This window comes from Dendrobates tinctorius, unplaced genomic scaffold (genome assembly GCF_039654945.1).
Source record: "Dendrobates tinctorius isolate UK_male_01 unplaced genomic scaffold, ASM3965494v1 ptg000011l, whole genome shotgun sequence".
Lineage (NCBI taxonomy): Eukaryota > Metazoa > Chordata > Amphibia > Anura > Dendrobatidae > Dendrobates > Dendrobates tinctorius.
Window position 1 is genome coordinate 71,243,184 of NW_027361679.1, and position 25,031 is coordinate 71,268,214.

Below are 25,031 nucleotides of genomic sequence, written 5' to 3' on the forward strand. Positions count from 1 at the left end.
TGTCTCTGACTTGTTGGTCTTCATGGTGTTTGGTTAGTGGTACCTCTTGCTTAACGGTGTTGCATCCTCTGTGGCCTTTCAGAAAAGGTGTTTATATCGTGACAGACCATGTGACAGTTTTCAGACTTCATTGCAAAAGTGAATATACATATATGCACATGCCAATTTTTGCCAGAAATGTGATTTATGCTTTTTATTTTACATACTTCACTTCACCAGCTTAGACTATTAGTGCTGATGCATCACTCATAAATCTGATTACAAAAATATTTAAACACTGGTTATATTGTAACAAAATAGGTAAAAAGCCAAAAGGGAGAATACTTTTGCAAGCCATAGTATGTTCTGTTTCTTTTTAGGAAGTAGGTGGCATATTCTCTAAGGCCAGAGTCAGATTATACGTATGAAAAAACGGTCCGAGTCTCTGAGCCGAGTGTCACACGAGCGTTCTCCGTATGGTCATCCGTGTGTAATGCGTTTGCAATGCGATGATGTGATTTTCTACCAGCCATGTATCCGTAGGACATCCATATGACATGCGTATGGTTTGACATTTCTCACCGATTTTCCCCATTGAATTAAGTTGTTTAATGGGCTGAAATGAGGAAAATGTAGGCGTATTTTTCGCAAGCTAGACGGATGGTCCTTGTGTCGTCCGAGTTTTTCTCACACCCATAGGCTTGCATTGGCAAGTCTCGGACAATATATGTGTACACTCACAGCGTTCTGCAATTTTACAAGCACGGCGAACGCGCCTGAGAAAATAAACGCTTATGTGAGCTGCTCCATACATAGATTAACCGTATTCTATGGTAGTGTGACGCCTGCCTAACAGTACGTATTTAATCCTTCATTTTGTAGTTCGTGCTTTATTTTACTCTGGGATGTTTTCCTTTTTTAGCACACTTTCTCTTTTTGTAGATAATTTACACTCTGCTCTGCCCTCCGGTTCTTTAGGAGGAACGTGAAGCTCTTGATGGCCTTTCAGGCAGAATAGGTCCGAGTTGTCATTGTATAGTCTGTGGTTAGGGCTATCTCAGCTCACACAGGAGCTATTAGGGACTCTGGGTTCAGCATCTCTAGTCTGTGCAGGAACTGGCCGGGTCAGTGGCAGTTTTTAGATGTACCTATTTTTCCAGACCGAGTTGTTACACTAGATTAGCACTTGCCTACTGATCACTGCTCACTCTCCCTAATGGGGTAAGCATGTGACTAGAGATGAGCGACTTTACCTTTTTTCGGGTCGAGTCGGGTTTCATGAAACCCGACTTTCTCAAAAGTCGGGTCAAACGAAATCGGCCGATTATCGTGAAAAGTTGAACGCCAACTGAAACACGAAACCCAATGCAAGTCAATGGGGAAGAAAAGTCGGCAGTGAGTGGAGGACAGGAAACACACCTACAGTGCCCATTTTAATGCCAAAAACATCAATTCTTATTACTTAAGCTTGTCAACCTTAATTTACTTTATAATAATAGTTAGGCATTGAAAACTGGGGGTTATTTGGCTAAAGTTGTGGGGGGGGGGGGTAGGGCTGGCTCCAGATTTTCGTGGGCCCAGGGCCAAAGAGTGTCATTGGGCTCCTTTAACACATGCCACAATTCATGATCCTCTAATACGGCAGAGAAATAGCGGTATAGTACAATGAAAAATACTTCACTTCTTACATCTCATGACTGATATCCATTTTAAATTCTCCAATAGCTCCAAAATGGACAGTATATTACTCCATACAGTATTATGGCCACCGCATAGTGCGCTATACAGAGTAATGAAGCCCATATATTTCTCCATACAGAATCATTGGTCCCATATAATGTTTGAAACAGTATATGATGAGCTCCACATAATGCTACATTATATGTTGGTCCCCATGGATGAAGCTCCACTAAGTTATGGGCCCAAATAATGCTCCATATATAATGGACCCCATTTCTAATGCTCCAGTGCATAATGGGCCCTGTAAATGCGGCTTCAGTGTCTGATGTCCACCTTTGGAGTGCTCCAGTGTATGGTGGGCCTCATATATCATTTCCAGAGTATAGTGCTCCCCAAAAATAGCTGTCCCAACATTGAAAACAATTAAATAAGTCTCCTCACTAGGGAATCCCTGCACTAGTCTGGACTCCTCCTCGTCCCCATCTTCCATCTCACTGCACTTGGACTGATTAGGCAGAGGGCGTACAGACATGATGTCATCGCGCTCTCTGACCAGAATGTCACTGTCAGGAAACGCGGAAGACGTCACGGCGGTGGAGCAGGGAGAGGTAAGTATTTCAACTTTGCAAGTGCTGTGATCCTGAGCAAGCAGGGGGGCCCACTCGGCGACAGCACTGGCACAGGGCCCCTCATAGTACGCAGGTGTGTCTGACGGCGGGTGTGCACCCCCACCGTCAGAGACACTTGATTCTACTATGAGGGACCTTGTGCCAGTGCCGTTGCCAAACAGTGTGCCCACCCACCTGTCCAGGGCAACGGCACTCGCACGGGTGCGTGCACCAGGTGGTGACCCCGGCCCTGTGGGGGGAGGCAGCCCAGTTAGGGAGGTGGAAAAATTGGCATATGTTGATGTTGGACATTCAGCAGCTGCAAATGGAGTAATTGGAGAAGTCCGCGGAAGAGAACAAAAGCAAGCCATTTTTCTGGCAACCTATGTGTCAGCAGGGTAGGGTGGAACAAAATCCTTTGAAACCCATGTATGGTTCATTTTAATGAAGGTTAGATCATCAACATTTTTGGTCAACAGACGGGTCCTTTTTTCTGTCAGGATTGATCCAGCAGCACTGAAGACTCGTTCAGATAACACACTAGCAGCAGGGCAAGCGAGCTCCTGTAAGGCATATTGTGCCAATTCAGGCCAGGTGTCAAGTTTACTGGCCCAATAGTCAAAGGGGAATGACCGGTGAGGGAGAGCATCGATATGGGAGGAGAAGTAGTTTGTTACCATAGTTGACAACTGCTGTCTCCTGTCACTTTCGATCGATACAGTATTACCAGTTGTGTGAGCGGTACTTGAAAAATCAGTCCACAACATGGTCATGAAACCCCTGTGTCCAACGCCACTTTGGCTGTTTGCACCACGAACACCTCTTTCATGTTGCCCCCTACGGCTTGTTGGAAAAACATCACCGCCGCTGTGTGCTGGGAATGCCTTAAACAAACGGTTTACCAGAGTTGCTTGTTTGTTAGCTAATATAAGCTCTAGGTTCTCCTGTGGCATGTTTTGGAATTTGCCTTTATAGCGTGGATCCAAGATGCTGGCCAACCAGTAGTCATCATCGTTCATCATTTTGGCAATGGGGGGTCCCTTTTTAGGATCTGCAAGGCATAATCAGACATGTGGGCCAATGTTCCAGGTGTCAATGATGCACTGCGACTGCTGAGTGGAGGAGCACTTTCTGGCAAATACACATCCCTCCAGTCACGCACAAACCCTGTACCTGACCTTGCCACGCCAACATTTTCTCTTGCCCCCTGAGAAGCATCCTCCTCCCCAAAATAATCATCCCCATCATCCTCCTCTTCTTCCTTTTCTTCCTCCACCTCGTCCATGAGACTTTCCTGACCAGACAATGGCTGACTGTCATCAAGGCTTCCCTCCTCCTCGGCTGCAGACGCCTACCCCTTAATGTGCATCAAAGTTTGCATGAGCAGATGCATAAGTGGGATGCTCATGCTTATGATGGCGTCATCTGCGCTTACCAGCCGTGTGCATTCCTCAAAACACTGAAGGACTTTACAGAGGTCTTTCAGCTTCGACCACTGCACACCAGACAACTCCATGTCTGCCTGCAAACTGCCTGCCCATGTATCCTCCCACAAATGAATTACAGCCTGCCTCTGTTCGCACAGCCTCTGAACCATGTGCAGGGTGGAGTTCCACCTTGTTGCAACGTCGATAATTAGGCGGTGCTTGGAAAGGTGGAGCAATCGCTGCAGTTTCTGCATACGACTGGAGTGTACGGGAGACTGGCGGATGTGTGAGCACAGTCTTCGCACCTTATGGAGCAGGGGTGTTAACTCCGGATAATTATTGAAGAAGCACTGCACCACCACGTTCAAGGTGTGAGCCAGGCAAGGTATGTGTCTGAGTTTTGAAAGGGCTATGGCTGCCACAAAATTCCGGCCATTATCACTAACTACCTTGCCTGCTTCAAGATGTAGACTGCCCAGCCATGACTCAGTTTGTCGCAGCAAGTAGTTGGCCAGTACCTCCGCGGTGTGTCTGTTGTCTCCCAAACACATCATCTTCAACACAGCCTGCTGACGCTTACCACTAGCTGTTCGATAGTGGGACACCTCGTGTGCAACACTGGCAGCTGCGGATGGAGTGCTCGTGCGACTGCGCCCTGTGGACGAGCTTTCGCTTCTGGAGGAGGAGGAGGGTCGAATGCCTACAGCCAACTGTTTCCTATACCGTGGGCTAGGCAGCACTGTCCCACCGCCGCTGTCCCCTGTGGACCCTGCATCCACCACATTAACCCAGTGCGCAGTGATGGACACGTAACGGCCCTGGCCATGCCTACTGGACCATGCATCTGTTGTGAGGTGCACCTTTCCACTCACTCATTGCTTGAGTGCATGGACAATGCGGTCTTTCACATGCAAGTGGAGGGCTGGGATGGCTTTTTGCGAAAAGAAGTGCCGACTGGGTAGGTCATAGCGTGCTACTGCGTAGGCCATGAGCTCGCAGAAAGCTTTGCTCTCAACCAAGAAAAGATTAGTTTGGCAATGTGGGCGTTCAAAGCCAGTGTACGCGGATGAGAGGATGAGTACTTTCTTGTCCTACTCATAGACTCTGGTAGGGTGAGCTGGACTTTAGAGCTGCATATGGTGGAACTAGCGGTGGACATGGCGGACTGAGAGAGGGTTGGTGATGATCTTGGTGGTGTTGCTGATGGCCTAGATTCAGTCTTTCATAGCAATAACATTGTGATTCCATGACTGCTTTGCCCTTGCAGCGACAACTCGACATTTGCTGTTGGTGGTGTGCTAACCGGTAGGCTTACAGTGAGGGAAGCGATGTAGCATTGCTGACTACCTTCATTCGGAGCAGGTGCACATGTGGTACGTGAGGTTTGGTAGTCCATCCACGCTTGCAAGTGCATGGTGGTTAAATGTCTAAGCATGCAACTGATATTCAAATTTCTCAGATTTTTCCCTCGGCTAAAGGTCTTTGCACACTTCTTACAGATAACTTTTGCCTGATCATTAGGATTTTGTTCAAAAAAGTGCCACACTGCACTCTTCCTACTATGGAAGACATTTTGAGACCTTGCACGCTGTGCTAATTTGACCATCTGGCCAAGCTTTCCTGCAACTCTTTTGTTTTTTGTAACAAGTTTTTGGACTGCTACGGTCCTGCCAGATAACAGCTGTTGCGATGTCGTTGCCTGCTGCGGATCCTCCTCCTCCTCTTCTGAGCTATTGGCAGCGGCACCCTCTTCCCCCAATGGATGCCAATCTGGGTCAACAGCTGAGTCATCCATCACCTCTTCAATTTCATGTGCACCTTCCTCTGTGTCGCCGTATAAGGTGGTATAGTATGCGAGAAGGGGCACCTGAGTTTCATCAGGGTCTGATTCTGCCTTAGGTGCTATTGTGCTTTTGCCACTACCAACAGATGCAACAGCACCACCACCATCGGGACCAGCTGGCAACCCGCGCCAACTTCCATGGCGTCTTCCACCATACTTGCTCATTTTTGTGAAAATGTACCCAAAATGCCACCAGCTATATGGTACTGTAAAACAAGGTAGAAGGTGTATCTACTATTGGTGAGAATTTGAATCTCACTATAGATTTGAGGACGCAGAACTATTGTCTCTGGCCCAGTAGAGATTACACCTCAATGTAACAGGCTGAAATTGGATGGTGTATGACAAAGTGTAGGGTGTCTATAGGATTGGTGAGAATTTAGATCTCACTAGAGATTTGAGGACGCTCACAATGATGCTCTCAGTCCAAGTATGGACACGGGCAGCCTTATAAGCAGGACTACTGCACAGTGCACACATAAAAGGGTGGAAAAATGAACCCTTGGTAACTGTGCAGAAAAGAGGAAGAAAAGTATTTTTGCTTTTAAAAAAGCAGTTTGCACAGCAGTGTGCAAACAGCAATGCAGCTATCAGGGAGCCTTATAACCAACAGAGCTGATGTACAAAAATAGAGCCTCCCCTGTCACTGCATACAAAGTGTTGTGTTGTAAGTGGAAATCCCTAACAGCAGAAGCAGTTTTTTGGTTCTTCTTCCCTGCCTAACGCTCTCCCTACAGAATTAGCAGCAGCAGCAGCTCTCCTTATGCTAAGATCGGCATAAGTAAGATGGTGGTCGGCGTTCACGCCCTTTTATAGCCCCTGTGATGCCACACAAAGCCAGCCAATCACTTGCATGCCCTTCTCAAAGATGGTGGTGACCGATGCCTATGTCATGGCGTTGCCCACAGTCTGCGTCCTCTATCATTGGCTGAAAAAGGGCGCTGGAAGCATCTTTTGAAATGCGACTTTGGCGCTCTGGTCGCCGACCTCGTGGCCGACCTCACTCTATGGTCGGGTTTCCTTTCATGAAACCCAATTTCAGCGAAAGTGACTTGAATATGACCATCCCGTTTCGCTCAACTCTACGTGTGACCACTGCATCAAATCACCGGCCTCAGTGGCGTCTAACATGTAACCAGGTCCGGGTTTAGACAAATTGGGGCCCTAGGTAAAATTCAAAGTGGGGACCCATGTCCATATACAGCACGTACTTGTTACACCGATATCGGTGTCACCAGTGTTTTCAATCAGTGTGCCGTCCATGTGCCACCCGTGTTTTTCCGGTATGGATAATGGAAATGAAATTGCAAAGCATCTCATACACTTTCCATGTTAAATACGGACGGCACATGGACAGCACATGGACGGCACATGTATGGCACACGGACGGCATGTTTGCACGGACCCATAGACTTGTATTAGCCCTTGTCATCTGTGCTGCTGGGAAAACACGGACATGAGTGCAGCAACGTAGGTTAAATAGGTGACACGTTGCATCTGTGAAAAACATGATAGGTCGTGTGAAGGGGCCGTACAGTCACATAATAGAAAATATTAGCAGAATTGCCGTCTTTTTCTACATCCTACCTCACAAACAGCAGAATAAAAAGCGATTAAAAAAAAAAAGTCCTACATGTTCCGTAAACTACTCTGCTAAATCCCCTCTGGCTCCATGGCTGATGATTCAGGGTCACTGGTGGTTATTAGTCACTTTGCAGCTTTAATATAAGGTGCAGCCACAAGATAACTGCAGCCCAGTGCTAAGACTAACGGAGACCCCCGGAGCTACAAGACCACTGCAGCCCAGTACTGAGACTGGCAGAGACCACCAGAGCCACAAGACCACTGCAGCCCAGTGCTGAGACTGGCAGAGACCCCCAGAGCCACAAGACCACTGCAACCGAGTGCTGAGACTGGCAGAGACCTCCGGAACATCAGTGCTGGAGCCGCAGGGGGTTCATCATTTCATGCTAATTACAATATTTTTACATTCTCAGAAAACCACTATAGTGTCTGTTCACACGCACCATTTTTGCTGCAGATTGATCTACAGAGTTGACAGGAAATATTCCGCAGCCTTTTCGCTTGCATTTTTGTGTCCCATTCATTTGAATAGGGAAAAAAATGCTGCAGAATTGCTGAAAGATGACAGCAACAGATTTATAAAAAAAAATTGTCTTCTGGCCGCTATCCGTCTTTGGCTGCTGTACTGGGACAGTGCGAAATAGTATAGTAGACTGCACTGTTCCACACAATAGTATATTAATCCCTATTCACACTGTGCTTCTTCAGTGCATCCAAGGGCTCTGCATGAATCCCCCTAAAATAGGATTCACATAAATCCCCAACGGGGCCACAGACGGCACTGACACCAGCAGAGGTCAAATTAATTTGGTTTTTTTTTTCTTTTCTGAAATTGACTGATTTATTTTCTTAGGCTGGGTGCACACATGATCAGGAATTGGCAGCGCTTTGGATGCAGCACATGTCCGCTGCCGGCTATTGAACGCAGGTGACTCCACATGTGATCACTGAATCGCCCGGAATCACTGTGTCCAATACATTGTACGAGTGAGATTTATCACGTCTCCACAAGATAAATAGACATGTTGCGATCTGGAAAGACGCACTGCATGTCCGTCTCTGCGGGTGAGCCACCGGCATCTGTGGATGCATAGTGGGCATAGGATTTCTTGAGATCCCATCCACTATACTGTAACATCTGGACACTCTACAAGTACACAGCATCTAACCCGCAGCGATTACTAATCGTGTAGGTGCACCTTCATAGTCTGTTATTTTTTTTATACACAGATATACACTATACATATACCCAGCGTCGGACTGGCCCACAGGAGAACCGGTGGATTCTCCGGTGGGCCCTGGCATCTGGTGGGCCCTGGCACCTGCAGGCATACAGGGCCAGCAGTTGCCTAGGGCCCCCGCTGCTCCAGGGGCCCCCAGCCAGTGGTGTGTCGCACACCATGCAGCTGATATCTATTTCTCTCTATATCTCTCTCTATATCTATCTATTTATCTCTATATCTATCTCTCTGTATATCTATCTATCTTTCTATCTCTATATCTATCTCTATATCTATCTATCTTTCTCTATCTATCTATTTATCTCTATCTATTATCTATATCTATCTCTATCGCTCTATCTCTATATCTATCTTTCTATCTCTACATCTATCTCTATATCTATCTTTCTATCTATCTCTATATCTATCTATATCTATATCTATCTATTATGTCTATCTAGCTATCTCTATTATCTATATATACCTATCTCTATATCTTTCTATCTTACTCTATCTCTATATCTATCTGTTATCTCTATATTTATTATCTATCTTTATCTATCTATATCTATCTCTCTATCTATTTATCGATCTCTGTACCTATCTCTGTCTATATCTATCTCTCTACCGCTCTCTCTATCTCTATCTATCTTTATATCTATGTCTATCTATCTCTATATCTATCTATTATCTCTATATCTATCTACCTATCTATCTCTATATCTACATCTGTTTCTCTCTATATCTATCTCTATATCTCTCTCTATAGCTATCTATATATTATCTCTATATCTATCTATCTATCTATCTATCTCTATATCTATCTATCTATCTCTATATCTATCTATCTCTATATCTATCTGTTATCTCTATATCTATCTATCTCTATATCTATCTATCTATCTCTATATCTATCTATCTCTATATCTATCTTTCTATCTTACACTATATCTCTATATCTATCTCTATATCTCATTATCTATCTATCTCTATCTCTTTATCTATCTATTGATCTATCCATCTATCTCTATATCTATCTATTATCTCTATTATCTATATCTATCTATCCATCTATCTATCTAGCTATCTCTATCTATCTATCTATCTTTCTAACTCTATATCTGTCAATCTCTATACATATCTCTATATCTAGCTATTATCTCTATATCTATCTCTATATCTATCTGTCTCTATATCTATCTATCTCTATATCTATTATCTCTATATCTATCTATCTCTATATATATATCTCTATATCTATTTTTACTTATAGCCATCTATCTATATATATATTTATCTCTATATCTATCTATATATGTCTATATTATTATTATTATTATTATTATTATATCTGTATATCTCTATCTATTATCTATCTCTCTATATATCTATCTATCTCTATATCTTTCTATCTATAGCTATCTCTCTATATCTATCTATCTATCCATTATCTATTTTCTATCTATCTCTATATCTATCTACCTATCTATCTATCTATCTATCTATCTATCTATCTATCTATCTATCTATCTATATCTATCTCTATCTATATCTATCTATCTCTATGAATCTTTCTATCTATATCTATCCATTATCTGCTTTCTATCCATTATCTACTATCTATCTCTATATCTATCTATTTCTACATCTATCTTTCTATCTTTATCTATCTAACTCTATATCTATATATCTATATAGCATTATACCCTATGAGGGGGTATTATTCCCTATGAGGGGGGCAGTATTATACCCTATGAGGGGGCAGCATTATACCCTATGAGGAGGCAGCATTATACCCTATGAGGGGGGCAGTATTATACCCTATGAGGGGGGCAGCATTATACTCTATGAGGGGGGCAGCATTATACCCTATGAGGAGGGCAGCATTATTCCCTATGAGGGGGGGGGCAGCATTATACCCTATGAGGGGGTGCATTATACCCTATGAGGGGGTGCATTATACCCTATGAGGGGGTGCATTATACCCTATGGGGGGCAGCATTATACCCTATGAGGGGGGCAGCATTATACCCTATGAGGGAGGCAGCATTATACCCTATGAGGGGGGCAGCATTATACCCTATGAGGGGGGCAGCATTAAACTCTATGAGGGGGGCAGCATTATACCCTATGAGGAGGGCAGCATTATTCCCTATGAGGGGGTGCATTATACCCTATGAGGGGGTGCATTATACCCTATGAGGGGGTACATTATACCCTATGAGGGGGTGCATTATACCCTATGAGGGGGGCAGTATTATATTCTATGGGATGGCTGCATTATATTCTATGAGATGGCTGCATTATACTATGTGAGGGGGCTGCTTTATATTCTATGAGGGGGCTACCCAAACTCCTGCTACATAATTAAGACATGTACAACCTTATATTATACCCGGATATTAGCGTGTTTTACCGCATAATTGGTGGTCTGGTATTTAACTCTATGCAGCTACATAGTGGGCCCCAAGAATGATTTTCTCTGGTGGGCCCAAGGTGTTCCAGTCCGACGCTGTTTACAGCTGTAGTCTGCAGAGCGGCTTACTGGGATGGGGGCGGAGCCTCTGGGGGTGGAGACCTGAAATGATATTCACTGCTTCGCAGTGAATATTCATTTCTCTTTAGCAGCGGGGACAGGGGCTCCTGCCTCCTGACACCCGCTGCTGCTCCGCTGGCAGGGGCCCCCATAGCAGCTGCATGGTGTGCGACACACCACTGGCTGGGGGCCCCTGGAGCAGCGGGGGCCCTAGGCAACTGCTGGCCCTGTATGCCAGCAGGTGCCAGGGCCCACCAGATGCCAGGGCCCACCTGAGAATCCTCCGGTTCCCCGGTGGGCCAGTCCGACGCTGTAGACCCTTTATGATAATTGGCAAAATGTTTTGATAGAGGGTGGCCCAGAAATTTTTTCTATATGTTCAGTAATTCTGACCTTCAATGATCGTTTAGTGCACCCTACGTACACCTTATTGCACGGACATCTGATGCTATTGACAAGACTCTTCGTTTTGCAGGTGATTGCTGCTCTTTCCCCCATAACCCATTGTTGTTTGGGGCTCCTTGTTTGTTGACACACCCTGCATTTTCTACAAGGAAAAAACCTTTTAGATTGTTTGCACAGGATAATGTTGGTTCCTTTAAACAATTGTTTTGTGGTACAGTCGGGGCAATGATATTTCAAATATTGTGGATATTTGCACTAGACACATTAATTCCGACTTGGACTTATTATAAGTTGCTTTTTATCTGAACTTTTGTGGGACAAATTGGCAGCTTTTTATGGAACTTTTATTTTTTTGCGAACCACTGTATTTGTAAATATGGTCTTACCCCATTATATCTATGAGTGTTTTATGCGCATGCTTTTTATGCTGTAATTGAAATACCACATTTTACTGCAGTTTTCATCACTGTGGATTGTTTGGTATGTGCAATAAGTATTCATTACTATGCTTTATGTTTTTTCAGTATACCTGCCCATTTCCTCAGTAAGCCTCAAATCTCAGAAGCATAAAGAATACAATCTTTCTTCTACTGGGATTCAATTTTGTGCCTGGTTAAAAGAAGAAAATAGAAGGGATACAGGGAAACTGGATAGGATAGGTGAACATATCCTTATCTACACTCAGTGCCTCCAAACTCCACAATTTATAGTTAGTAAACCATACAACCTTAGTAATATGATTAGCTAGTGGTGCAAACACATGACTCACTAGAGGCTGTCTAAGATTATAGAAAAGGATCTTTTTGCCTAAAATGTCTATATTCTCGTCTATGGGTCGTGTGAGCTACAATACCTGGCACAGCCAAAAGCCAAGAATGTTGCTGTTTATAGAAAAAAAAAATAGATTATTTCTTTCTATTCACAGACAAACACTTAAAAATATGAAATCATACATATGACAGCCCATGGAGTTTGCATGTAATATTAACCTATAGCCACTAGAGTTGTCTGACTTTGAGGCACTGTTTAGTCAGTGTAAAGTCTCACAATTCCTCCTATATGTGTGTATTGACGTAGTGAATGACAGAGCTGCCATTCAGTCTAGGAATGAGGCTTGCTGAGCTGTCAGTATTGCGCGTGGACAGCTCAGTTGTCCAATTGGATTCTGAAAGTTTAGAGGTCCAATCAGGACCAGGCTGTGCCAGCGCTTCATCCATGTGTCTTTTGTATAGAGTATATCTTGGCTAGAGTAATTACCTGGCTATATAGCCAAGATCTTTGCATCTGATTGCTGCCAATTGTAGTTTTGCTCATGATGTATGTGCTTGCTCTGTGCTCCTTGCCTGGTATTCTGATCTTTGATACCCAACATAGGATTTATCTTGACCATCCGTTAGCCTAGCCATTTTTGCCATGATCCGCTACCTTCTTGGAATGTTTAGCTAGGACTCTTTCCTGACTAAACTTTCGTCTCTTCCCTCTGTCTATGACGAACTGTCTTAGCTTTTTGACCTCAAACTTCGTGACTACCCAGGCTAACTGCTTATCCGCGAGTAGTGTCTAGCGTCACACAAAGTATGTAGGAACTCACCCCAGTGTTTCATAACGGCAATAATTATAACCAGTAATGGCATAGCCAAGGAACGTCACAATACAGATGTATACAAAATGTTCAATTAATATAATTATTTACTCAAACAGACGTGTCAGAAAAGGACTTCCTTAAAGAGGTCACCTACTAATACACAAAATTCGTTTTAGTCCTTCCCACTAGGGAAAAAGCTAAATGTGAGGTGTTATAATTTGTTATAACAATACATTATAATCTAAGAGACTTCCTATTTTTTTTTTTCAGATTACTGAGACCCGACACCGAGTGTCCATGGTTCAGAATAGTGAGTATTGATGGATACTTTGTGCTCTTTTATTCAAATAGAAAGTGTATGGAATCTGCTGAGAAGGAGGCATGGTGTTACCGTATTTTTCAGACTATAAGACGCACCCCAAATTTTCAGAAGGAAAATAGGGAAAAACATAGTGTGTCTAATGGGGGTCTGTCTTACAGTCCAAATTCAGCTTACCAGGGAAGGGATCCGGCACAGGTGGAGGAGTGGTCACAGGGGTCATTCAATGGTCCAGGTTGGTGCGGTGGCGGCGGCTCTGTGCTGGGGCAGGTGGGCTGTGCTGGGGCAGCTGGGCTGGGGCAGCTGGGCTCTGCTGGGGCAGGTTGGCTCTGTGGTGCGGTGGTGGCAGCGGGCTGTGCTCCGGTGCAGGGGTAGTGGCTCTCGGGGCTCCGCCGGCATTTCCTCAAAGCCCGGAGGCCCCCGCACATCCGTTGGTGACTGCTGCCATGTTGCGGTGGCCTCCGGGAACATGGACGCCGGGAAGATGGCCGCAGGTCCGGGGACGGCGCATGCTCAGTTTCAGATCTCGTCCCGCCACCACCGCACCACAGAGCCCCGCGGCACCCGCACCAGCCACCAGCCATGGTCGCAAGTAAGTATATTGCGACCATAAGACGCACCTCCCACTTTCCCCCAAAATTTTTTGGGGAAAAAGTGCGTCTTATGGTCCGAAAAATACGGTAATTGCTGCAAAGTATGCCAACAAAGAGGTGGTGTAAATTTAGACTAAACAGTCTAAAGATACACCAATCTATTATCCAGCATGAGCCCCAGTGATACATTTGATGCATTTTAAGACTATCTTCTCTGAGTTTAAATGGTTTAAACAAATGTAAACAAATTTTGCGTAAAATAGTACATATAAGAAACTTTGTTGTCTTACCAGAAAATTCTTCCTCTTTTTCCACTTATGAGACACTTCTCCCTCTGCCTTCTTAGAATCACTCCCATGAAACTATAGATTGATAAACCTCTGTGAATGTGTATGTAATGTAAGGGAGGTAGTATACTCATTGATTGATTGCCATCCTCCCCTCCTTCCAGTTTGGCTGTGGTCCTCTCATGGGTCATGTGACTGTAAGTCTATGGACCTTGTTCTGACGCTCCATAGACTTATGTTGTAAAAGTGAGTTCCATCCTTACTCGTAGACCCTTGTGTGGTCTGGCAAGTTGGAATAGAAGTCATATGAGTGAGAAGAGGACCAAAGCAGTGCTGGAAACAGGGGAAGACGGTGATCAATGAGTATTGTACCGCACTAATGTGTGGTTTTACAAATGTTTGTTGTTATTTTGCTTTATGGTAGGGAAAGTGTAGTACCCTATTTAGTCCTCTAGTTGGTAAAGTTATGCTCAGGATGTAAATAGTTATATGTAGGAGTAGGCTACCTGTGTTTAAGCTGGGGAGTGTCCAGCATTTTTGTCAGTTGGGCTAGGGGATCCCTGATGGGGCAGTTAGCCCCGTAACATTGTGAAGATAATAGGCCAGCCGTTACGGGCTGGAGGGCCAAAGAGAATAACAGCACAGTATACAGCAGCAGAGAATCAAATCATAGAATCATAGAAACGTAGAGTTGGAAGGGACCTCCTGGGCCATCTGGTCCAACCCCCTGCTCAAAGCAGGATTCGCTAAATCATCCCAGTCAGATGTCTGTCCAGCCTCTGTTTGAAGACTTCCATTGAAGGAGAACTCACCACTTCTCGTGGCAGCCTGTTCCACTCATTGATCACTCTAACTGTCAAAAAGTTTTTTCTAATATCTAATCTGTGTCTCCTCCCATTCAGTTTCATCCCATTGCTTCTAGTCTTTCCTTGTGCAAATGAGAATAAAGTTGATCCTTCTACAATGTGACAGCCCTTTAGATATTTGTAGACAGCTATTAAGTCTCCTCTCAGTCTTCTCTTTTGCAAACTAAACATTCCCAAATCCTGCAACCTTTCCTCATAAGACAGGGTTGCAGACCGGTCACCATTCTGGTCGCTCTTTTCTGAACTTGCTCCAGTTTGTTGATGTCTTTTTTAAAATGTGGTGCCCAAAACTGGACACAATATTCCAGATGAGGTCTGACCAAAGAGGAGTAGAGGGAAATAATGACTTCATGTGATCTAGACTGTATGCTTCTGTTAATACATCCTAGAATTGCATTTGCCTTTTTTGCTGCTGCATCACACTGTTGACTCATATTCAGTCTGTGATCTATTAGTATACCCAAGTCTTTTTCACATGTGCTGTCACTTAGCCCTATTCCTCCCATTCTATATATGCTTTTTTCATTTTTATTGCCCAGATGTAGTACTTTGCATTTCTCCCTGTTAAAAACCATTCTGTTAGTTGCTGCCCACTTCTCCAGTTTATTTATATCTTTTTGAATCCTCTCTCTCTTCTCTAGTATTAGCTATCCCTCCTAGCTTTGTGTCATCAGCAAATTTAATCAGTTTACCCTCAATTCCTTCATCTAAATCGTTGATAAAGATGTTGAACAATACAGGGCCCAGGACAGAGCCCTGTGGTACCCCACTTGAGACATTCTTCCAACTGGATGTGCAGCCATTTACGACCACTCTTTGGGTCCGATCACTAAGCCAGTTATGAATCCACCTAACAGTTGCCTTGTCCATTCCATACTTAGTCATTTTTTCAATAAGGATTGTATGAGAGACTTTGTCAAATGCTTTGCTGAAGTCAAGATACACTATATCTACAGCATTTCCTTGATCCACCCAATCAGTGATACCGTCATAGAAGGAAATTAAGTTAGTCTGACATGACTTATTAGTTACAAACCCATGCTGACTCTGTTTAATCACTTCATTCTTATCCAGGTATTGACATACATGTTGTTTAATAATTTGTTCAAAGATCTTTCCTGGTATAGAAGTCAGACTCACCGGCCTATAGTTGCCTGGGTCCACCTTCTTCCCCTTTTTGAAGATAGGAACAACATTTGCTCTTCTCCAGTCTTCTGGCACTTCTCCTGTTCTCCAAGAATTTTCAAAGATTATGGAGAGGGGTTCAAAAATTTCTTCTGCTATCTCCTTCAGTACTCTGGGGTGTAATTCATCTGGACCTGGAGACTTGAATTCATTTAGGTTAGCTAAGTGTTTCCTCACTATCTTTCTGTTTATAGATATCCTGGATTCTTCTATTCCCTTAATAGGACAGTGAATAACAGTTGATGTTACATTTCCTTTCTGAGAGAAAACAGATGCAAAATAGGAATTTAAAAGTTCAGCCTTCTCAACATCCTGTCTTACCATTTCATCATTTTCATCCTGTAAAAATCCTATAGCATCTTTGACTTTTCTTTTACTTTTGACATATCCCCAAAATCCTTTATTATTGCTTTTGACATCTCTTGCAAGCCTCAATTCATTTTCAGCTTTAGATAATCTGATTTGTGCCCTGCAGGTTCTGCAGACAGCATTATATTCTTCTTTAGATATGCCTCCCTCTTTCCATTTTATGAACATTTTTTTCTTCCTTTTTAGCATGTGCTTAAGTTCTGTGTTCATCCATCCTGGTTTCCTTAAATGCTTCCTATTCTTCCCTCTTTTCGGAAACAGAAAAACAGAGTTTGCAGCAGGGCAAGCTTTATAAAAGGCATCATGTGGGAGTTTGCTATGTAGGCAGATACCCTTTTGTCTGGGGCGAAACAGACGGGGGGAGCTCCCAAAGATAGCGAAGCTGGACAGGGAAGATGCTGTGATGCTGACCGGGACGGGATGACCCAGGAACTTTCTGGAAGGTGACAGGGAGAATATAGGGAAAGAGAAGAAGGCAAACTGTGCATTACCTGATGTATATGCTGTAACTGAAGTGAGCGGACTGAGAATATATGAGTAAAGTTTCTTGTTTAAAGTTCTAATTGGACTGTGACTCCGTTTGCGCCAAAATTTATGGAAAAAATATACTGCCACCTAGGGGAGGCCCCGAAGGTGAGAAGAATGGAGCAACAGGTATGCCAACAGAGAACTGTGATGTGTACGTGAGGGGATGCCAGGGCCCGCCTGGGCCGTTTACCTCAGTCACAACTACCACCCTGGCCAACCCTTATACTTACCCTTCACTACGTATACATTTACACAGGTTTAGCAATAAAAAAAATGTCATGGTGGGCTTCTTTAATCACCATTTACTCTGTAATACTATGTAATACTGCTCAAGTCTGTCTTGATCAAATCATGACAGACTGCCAGCAGTTATGTAGGTGTCAAGTTGCATCTCCAAGGCAGTGGTTCTCAATATTTCTTACCTTGAGAGCCACATTCAACTCTGAGAGATGGTCGCCATCCACATCTAGGCCCTCTCCCTACAATCAGTGACAATCAGAGCCCACCAATACTGGTATGATTACAGCCAAAGGTTTCCAAAAGAAAGCACACTGAGACCTTGTGCCCATATAGGCAGTATAATTACATCCAAGGGTTCCCACTTTGGTATTCTCATATCAAGCACACCCTTCACACTATCATATCCAGCTTTCGGCTCCCCTCTAACTAAAAGTGTCATCCTTTCTTTAGTTTACTATGCTTCTTTATCTCCCCCCTGCAAGTATATGCGCATTCAGATCTTCTCTTAGGGTACCGTTACACCTAGCGATGCACCAGCGATCCCGACTAGCGATATGACGCGGTCAGGATCGCTGGTGCATCGCTAGGTGGTCGCTAGTGAGCTGCCACACAGGCAGATCTCACCAGCGACATCGCTGGGGACGAGGATCGTTACTTACCTGTCAGACGCGGCGATCCTGCGTCCTCCCGCCTGGCTCAACGCGTCGCTCGTTGGCGCCACACGAAGCCCAGCAGGAAGAGGCCGACGAGGAATGGTCCAGGAGCTTCTCGCGCGATCAGCGATAACCAGCGGGGGAGCTGGTCGGAGGCAAGTATCACATGCAGCGATATCGCTAGCAATATCGCTGCTACGTCACAAAATCGGTGACTTTACAGCGATATTGCTAGCGATATCGCAGTGTGTAACGGGGGCTTTAGGCTACTTATAAAAGTCACCATGAGTCTGGAGACTTTCTTTTCATAGCTGGTTGCTAGACCAAGTACTAATGCAACAAGTTGGCAGACAGCATTCAGCCACAGGTTTGGGATCCCTGCTCTAAGGAGAGGGAAAGGGGGAAGAAGAGTGGGGAGTAGAGTGAGAAAATAAGCAGAGGCACACAAGACAGCCAGATTGTGCTGCAGATAATGAGTGATTTAGTTGATTCAAAGCTGAATTCACAGCCACACAGCACAGTACTGCTGTCTTCTATTCTGCGATGGCTAATTTCTTAACATGTTCTAAATAGCGAAACGTGAAGAAATTCCTTGATTTCTTTGTTTAGTATATATGCATCATCATGGCAACGAATCTCTTCCCGCTAATTCAGAGTGAAATGAAAATTAGAGATAGAGACTGCAGAGGGGAAAACTGGTAAATTCAAGATACCAATTGTATAATGGTCAAAATTGTTATTTCATATGTATGTATACATAACAGCTTATTCTGAAAAGTTGTCTAAAATGACAGGTATGCTTTATAATGCCTAAGGCTATGTTCATACGTGGCGGTTTTTTCGCTGCGGTTTTAACCGTGCGATTTTGCCGTGAAAATGCGAAAAATAAGCATTCCATGCATTCCTATGGGATTCCGCAATGCTCTGCTAATGCTGCGGTTTTTACCGCGGCGGAATCACTTCACGGTAAAAAACGCAGCATGCTCATTCATTTAGCGGAATCGCGGCGATCCCACACCCATAGGAATGCATTGTTCTGCTTACTTTCCACATGTGGCTGTGCACACCATGCGAAAAGTATGCAGAACATTTGCGGATGGTACCCACGGTACGGAGGGGAGGAGACTGTCCTCCGGGCTTTGGGTACCATATCCCTGTAAAAAATAGAATTTAAAATAAAAAATATTGTTATTCTCACCTTCCGACGTCCCGCTCAGCCTTCCCGCCTCTCTCCACGCTCTCGGTCCCAGTAATCCTTTGCGAGCGATGACGATCGTTCTCGCGGGATCGCGAAGTCTCGCGGTCATTCGCGCGACGTCATCGCGAATGACCGCGAGACGTCGTGATCCCGCGAGAACGGACGTCATCGTGGTAATTCTCGCAAAGGATTACTGGATACGGGAGCGTGGAGAGAGGCGAGAAGGCTGCGCGGGACACCGGAAGGTAAGAATAATAATATATATATTTTTTATTATTTTTTACATCCTATCTTTTACTATTGATGCCGTATAGGCAGCCTCAATAGTAAAAAGTTGGTCACACTCGTCAAACACTATGTTTGACGAGTGTGACCAAACTGTCAATCAGTTCTCCAAGCGATGCTACAGATCGCTTGGAAAACGATAGCAATTCTGCAAGCTAATAACGCTTGCAAAATGCTAGTTTTTCCACGGGAATTTTTTTGGTGGGTAACTGAATAAAGCAAAAATTTGAATATTTAGTTTATTTGCACTTTATCTTTAGATATTACTTAACTTAATAAAATATTCGCTGCCTTCATTCACTTAAAACATTAAAAGTATTTTAGTAACTAAGCAACTATCAAGTAGCCCGCATATAATTTCTGTTTGCGCAATAAGGAGTCATTTACATCTTGCAGGAATTTATTGCATTTGACTCTCAGATGGATCTTATAATGACTCTAAATTTGGGGCTAATTAGTCTAAAATGCTCAGTGGTTTTGTGTAGCAGAATTCATGGTTCAGATGAAGAGAAGTAGAGCCAGCTGTTGCTTCAATGATTTGCTCTGATGGCTGTTCGCATCTTTATCCTGTGGTACTTACAAATAATTACTTCTTCATGGGAAATCTTTAGCCAGCACATAAAATGAATCTTGTGTTTCAACTAAAAAGGTTAATTTAAAAAGGGGTAAAAACTGACAAAGAAAGTATAGTACTGTCAAATAAGCTGAGTTTTACAACCATAGCTATGAATGTGCAGCCAGAGAGTTCATCAGTCCTTATTAGTACCAGTAGAGATGACAGTTTTATAATAGAATATCAGTCCTAGTGACAACATTGTCATACCGTTTAATATACTCATGATAACATCCTGTCACTCACAGAAAATTCTCTTATTAAAAGTTCAGAAGTTAAAGCGCCTACATTTGAAAACTTTTTAACATTTAAAAAAAATTACAGTATTCCAACTTGTACAAAAATTTGCCTTTCTTCCTCAGGGGGCGCGAAGGACCCTGACTAAGAAGGTTGAAACGTGCGTTGGGGCGATAGGGACACACTGGAAACCGGCCTCCATGCAAGTCAGCATTGTATGGATTTTATTTTTGACCTGTATGATACAGGTGTAATTCATGGGATACATTCCTTTAGTAGAATTATGGTATCCATTATGTGACACATGCTTTTGATAAATACATGCACTTGATCCATGCTTCCATCCCATGCGACGTCTTTTCTGTGTGCACAGCACCTTAATACTGATTCATGCAATATGAAGTACTATTTTTAATTAAAGTATTTTGGGCATAATATACTTTTGTTTTTTTGGGGCTTTACTATATGCCTTATTTTCTGCTTTTCTGTTCCAATAGTAAAATTTAGGCTGCGTAATGTTAGTGCTGTGATAGAATAGTTTTGTATAGTTCCTTAGAATAGGAGGTACGAGTACAAGGGACCTTATGTCTTCTGTTTTGATTTTTTTTCTCAATTTATTTGTTCAGGAGATATTTCTTAACTTCAAAACATCGATTATCAGGCAGGCAATGCATGAAAGCGTGAACTTGCTATATGTATCAACCAACATGGGTTATATTGAGATTACAATTGTGTGTATACTTGATGCTCAATAGGAGATATTTTTATTTTTTATCCATATTTTATTTGGACATTGTTTCGATAATGATCCATGTTGGTTGATACTGGAGGTTTCAGAGAGATCTTATTAGGCTCTATTCACATGTCCACTTGTTATCCATTTGTAACTGATCAAGTATTTAAAAAAAAATTAATCCGGTACAAAAGGAAAAAAGCCGATGCAAAATGGAAACCATTTATCATTTATATCCAACCTTTATTCAAAAAAACTAAAAGGATCAATTAAAAAGGGAAATTTTGGTTGACATTTCGCATCCATTTTAGTCCAGTTTGCAATGGATATCACATTTTTGATGCAGAAATGTGTGCAGCAAATACTTATGCGCATATCCTCTAGTAAAAAAAATAGCAACAGTATCAAATATCAATAGATTTGCTTTATTGCTCAAATAAAAAGATGCAGCTAAAAAATTGCTGCAATGCTTAAACTCTTGAAACATGTCTTGGTCATTGTCAAACCCTAGCCTTACACACTTAAAAAGTAAAGTTGAAGCAGTCTATGTGAACACAGCCTTATGCATTATATTGTATGAACGAAACCATAAAAATCCTGACTACGAATATAAAGGCCTGGTGACAACACCATTCTATAATATTTTTGTTGAACTTTTATATATTTCAAAGAAGTCTGCTCCAAATTTTTTAAAGGGAATCCGTCAGTAGGGTCAACCCTGCAAAGCCGTCTATATGAGCATGTAGGTCATAGAAATTCAAATACAATGATACCTTAATATCTGGGATCTGATGTCTTATTCCTGAGAAATCCACAGTTTTCTTTTAAGTAAATGAGCTGTTAAGATCTAGGAGCCGAATACAGATCTGCATGAGAATCTGTTTTCACAGCTTATTTTAAATGAAAGGTGAGTTACCATTGTAAAATATGTAGATCAAGAGAGCAGACTGTCAGTCAATACATGTCTCACACTGGTATCTCCCCCTTTAATTTAAAATAAGCTCTGGAGGCAGATTCTAAAACAGATCAATGATCTTAACAGCTCATTTACATATTAAGAAAAACATTGATTTTTCTGCAATAAGACATGAGATCACAAATATCAAGGTCTCATCTTATTCAACTTTTTACGACCTGCATGCTTATGTGAATGGCTTAGGATTGTTGATCTTACTGACCTATTTCCTTTAAGTAGAAGTCTTACAATAAGTTTAAAAACATGTTTGACAATCTCTTTAAGAATTTCCAGTTGAAAAATTTGCACTCTGTAAAGTGCTCATCATGCATGTTTTTTAAGGACCGATCTGGTGTAATGGATAATATATATTCTTTTTTTCTTTATCGTCACCATTGCCCTTATTTCCTAGAACTTGTAATATTTTTACTGGTCCACATCTAATATATGAAATTTATTGGCATGACATTGCTGCTTATAAAGATTTGTAAGAACATAGGTCAGTTGGCTGTCGTGTTATAAGATGTTTATTGCGTTCCTTCTGTGCTTATTGACTACATACAGGGACTTTTGCTAATGAAGGTAATTAAGAGATTGATAGCCAAGCGATAAACATTCTGTTCAGCTCCTGCAAACCTTAATTGCCTCTAGTGAATATTCACATTTGTGCAGAGACAGCAGTGTCTGGAGGAGAGACCTTTTCCTGGAAAGGTTAAAACCATCGTTTTCTAATATTGTCCTACTAATATGAGTTAATTTAAAAAATAACAAGATCCCTTAACATGAAAGCGCAGAAAGCTGCAGTTAACTACAGGAGGTAATAATCATTATTGCATTTGCGCCTTTTTTGCCTATGTTTTTTTTTTTTTTTTTTTTCAAATTCTTTTAATTTGCACCTTTTAACTTATTTTTTATGTTTGCTAATGTGTACAATCCCAAATGTTTACGTCCGATTCATCAATTGGTACTATTTAAAAAGTTGAATTTTTTTTTGTGCTGATGTATTCCATTGCCCCTTTGAGTGATTTTTATGTACTCCTGAAATTTTGTGCAAATTTGTGACATTTTTAGAGAAACTTGTGACTTTTTGATGTAAAAAAAAGGCACAAAACAGGTAGCCCAATTAATCAGTTATTATTAAATTCATGAACCACATGCACCATTTTGAAGAATTTGGAGCAAAAAGTCAACAAACACTTTTTCAATTTTGTGTATCTGTTGACTTTTTTCTCCAAATTCTTCAGAACGAAATAAAAAAATCTTTTTTTTTATGAAGAGCAACTTTATATTTTTTGTAAACTTCATGAATAACGTACACCATGCAAAAAAGCAATTAAAAAAAAAAGTAACTTAAATAATGCAAATGATTGAAGTCTTTTATTCGGCTTTGCATTTCTTAGCTGTCATTCGAGTAGAGTATTTCTTGTTTTTGTTTCAGTGCAGCATAGCTGAGCTGCCGGGGAGAGTCAGATTGTATGGAGGAGACTTAGTAGTAGTTATAAGATCTGTTAGGAAAACAGTACTGGGTTCAGCTGCTGGAGACCTGTCAGTAATGGTTGGTCTGTAAAAGTGCGATTATCCCCGAAATTTAAGAGGCAGGGTCATTTTCATGTAGCTTGCCTAGAAATGATACATATTGGATAAATCTGGTTATAGACAAAGGAATTGATCCAAAGGTTAGACTGAGCCTTCAAACTTCATTTTTACAAAGCCGCTTTTTTCAACCTTTGGCAATAGAATGAAATATTACTAAAAACATGAATAGAATACGGGTGTGTGTATTTTATAGGCATACCTCAGACATAACTCATCCTCCCCGCGATGGGACTAACATATTTGTAAAATGTCAGCACTATGCATAGCATACAACTGCAGTGTGACATTTTATTCATGTGTTCGACTCATAAAAAAAATGATATTTTTATTAAACAAATTGTTTTGGTTATTATTTTTCCTAATACTAACAATTTGTTCACTTTATTGATCTCTTTTGTATCATTATAGAATTCAATTTGATAGATTCTTCTACATGAATTTACCACAATATGATTTGGATCAGTTTTATTATCAGCAGCATGCTATATCATACACCACTTTAAAGCACCACTCCAGCTTTTTTTTGTTTTATTGCAGCGCTAGAGTGGTCACTCCTCCGCGTCTTAGGCTATGTTCACACGTTGCATTTTTCTTTTTTTTTTTTTTGCAAATTTTAAGCTGCGTTTTCCTGACTGAATCGGAAAACTGCTGCATTTTTTAAAACTGCAGCATGGCACTTTTCAGTGTTTTTTCACCCATAAAAAGCAATGAGCAAGTCCACTTCTCATTCTGGCTCTCATAGACTTACATTGAGAGCTTGTGACAGTTAACCTCTGGAAGAGTAAAGTGGCTGCTGATTGGGTGCAAAGATCATGTGACATATAATAATGTCACACAAGCCCTGGGAGATCCTGTGCCGACACTGATGGAACCGCACTGGCACCAGAGGTTTGTATAGGTGTTATTATTTTACTAGGGGGATACTTAGGGATTGAGAAGAGGTTGTCTGAATAGTGAACAACTCCTTTAACTTTAAACCTGCGCTTGAGCTATGTAAATCAGTGGGTGACTATCCAGGGGGCATTGATTTCCCTGGACTAATTCTTCCTCTCGTTGTGTAGCATAATGCTGTTGGCTTGAGTGGCATGATTTTTAGGAGCGACGTTACCACCAGCTGTTTTCATTGAGAATGACTGATCCACACTTAGAAAAGCTCTAATCACTGGTCTGAACGTGAGAGAGCATATGACTGTGTTGCACTTCTGTCCATGCCTCCGCGGCACTTGTTTGGCTGGCTTAGTCACTAAGGATGATTACGCTGACTGGCTGCATCAGCTCAAACCCCACCTTCCTTCTTCATGTACTGAATGAGGATAGGAAGAAGCAATGGTCAAGTAAAAACTGGAGTTAATCCCTGTGCAAACACAGAGATCTAAATAGAACTAATAGGAGGCTGTGGGGAGGTTTGCATGTGCATCCATGAAGTGAAGGAGAGGCCCACGGCTGGCTCCGGCCCATCTGGTATTTGCCAGGAGTGCTAGATGACCTGTCAGAAGTAAAAGGTGAA

The 25,031-nt window shown here is 42.3% G+C and overlaps 1 protein-coding gene across 1 annotated transcript in view; it reads left to right on the forward strand.

The window, feature by feature from the left end:
- Window positions 1–25,031, forward strand: part of CSGALNACT1 (chondroitin sulfate N-acetylgalactosaminyltransferase 1) — a 601,617-nt gene that overhangs the window by 95,039 nt on the left and 481,547 nt on the right. Inside the window, exon 2 of the mRNA XM_073543233.1 lies at window positions 13,138–13,177. The gene's annotated coding sequence lies outside the window, so the exon portion shown is untranslated. The remainder of the gene's footprint in view (window positions 1–13,137; window positions 13,178–25,031) is intronic.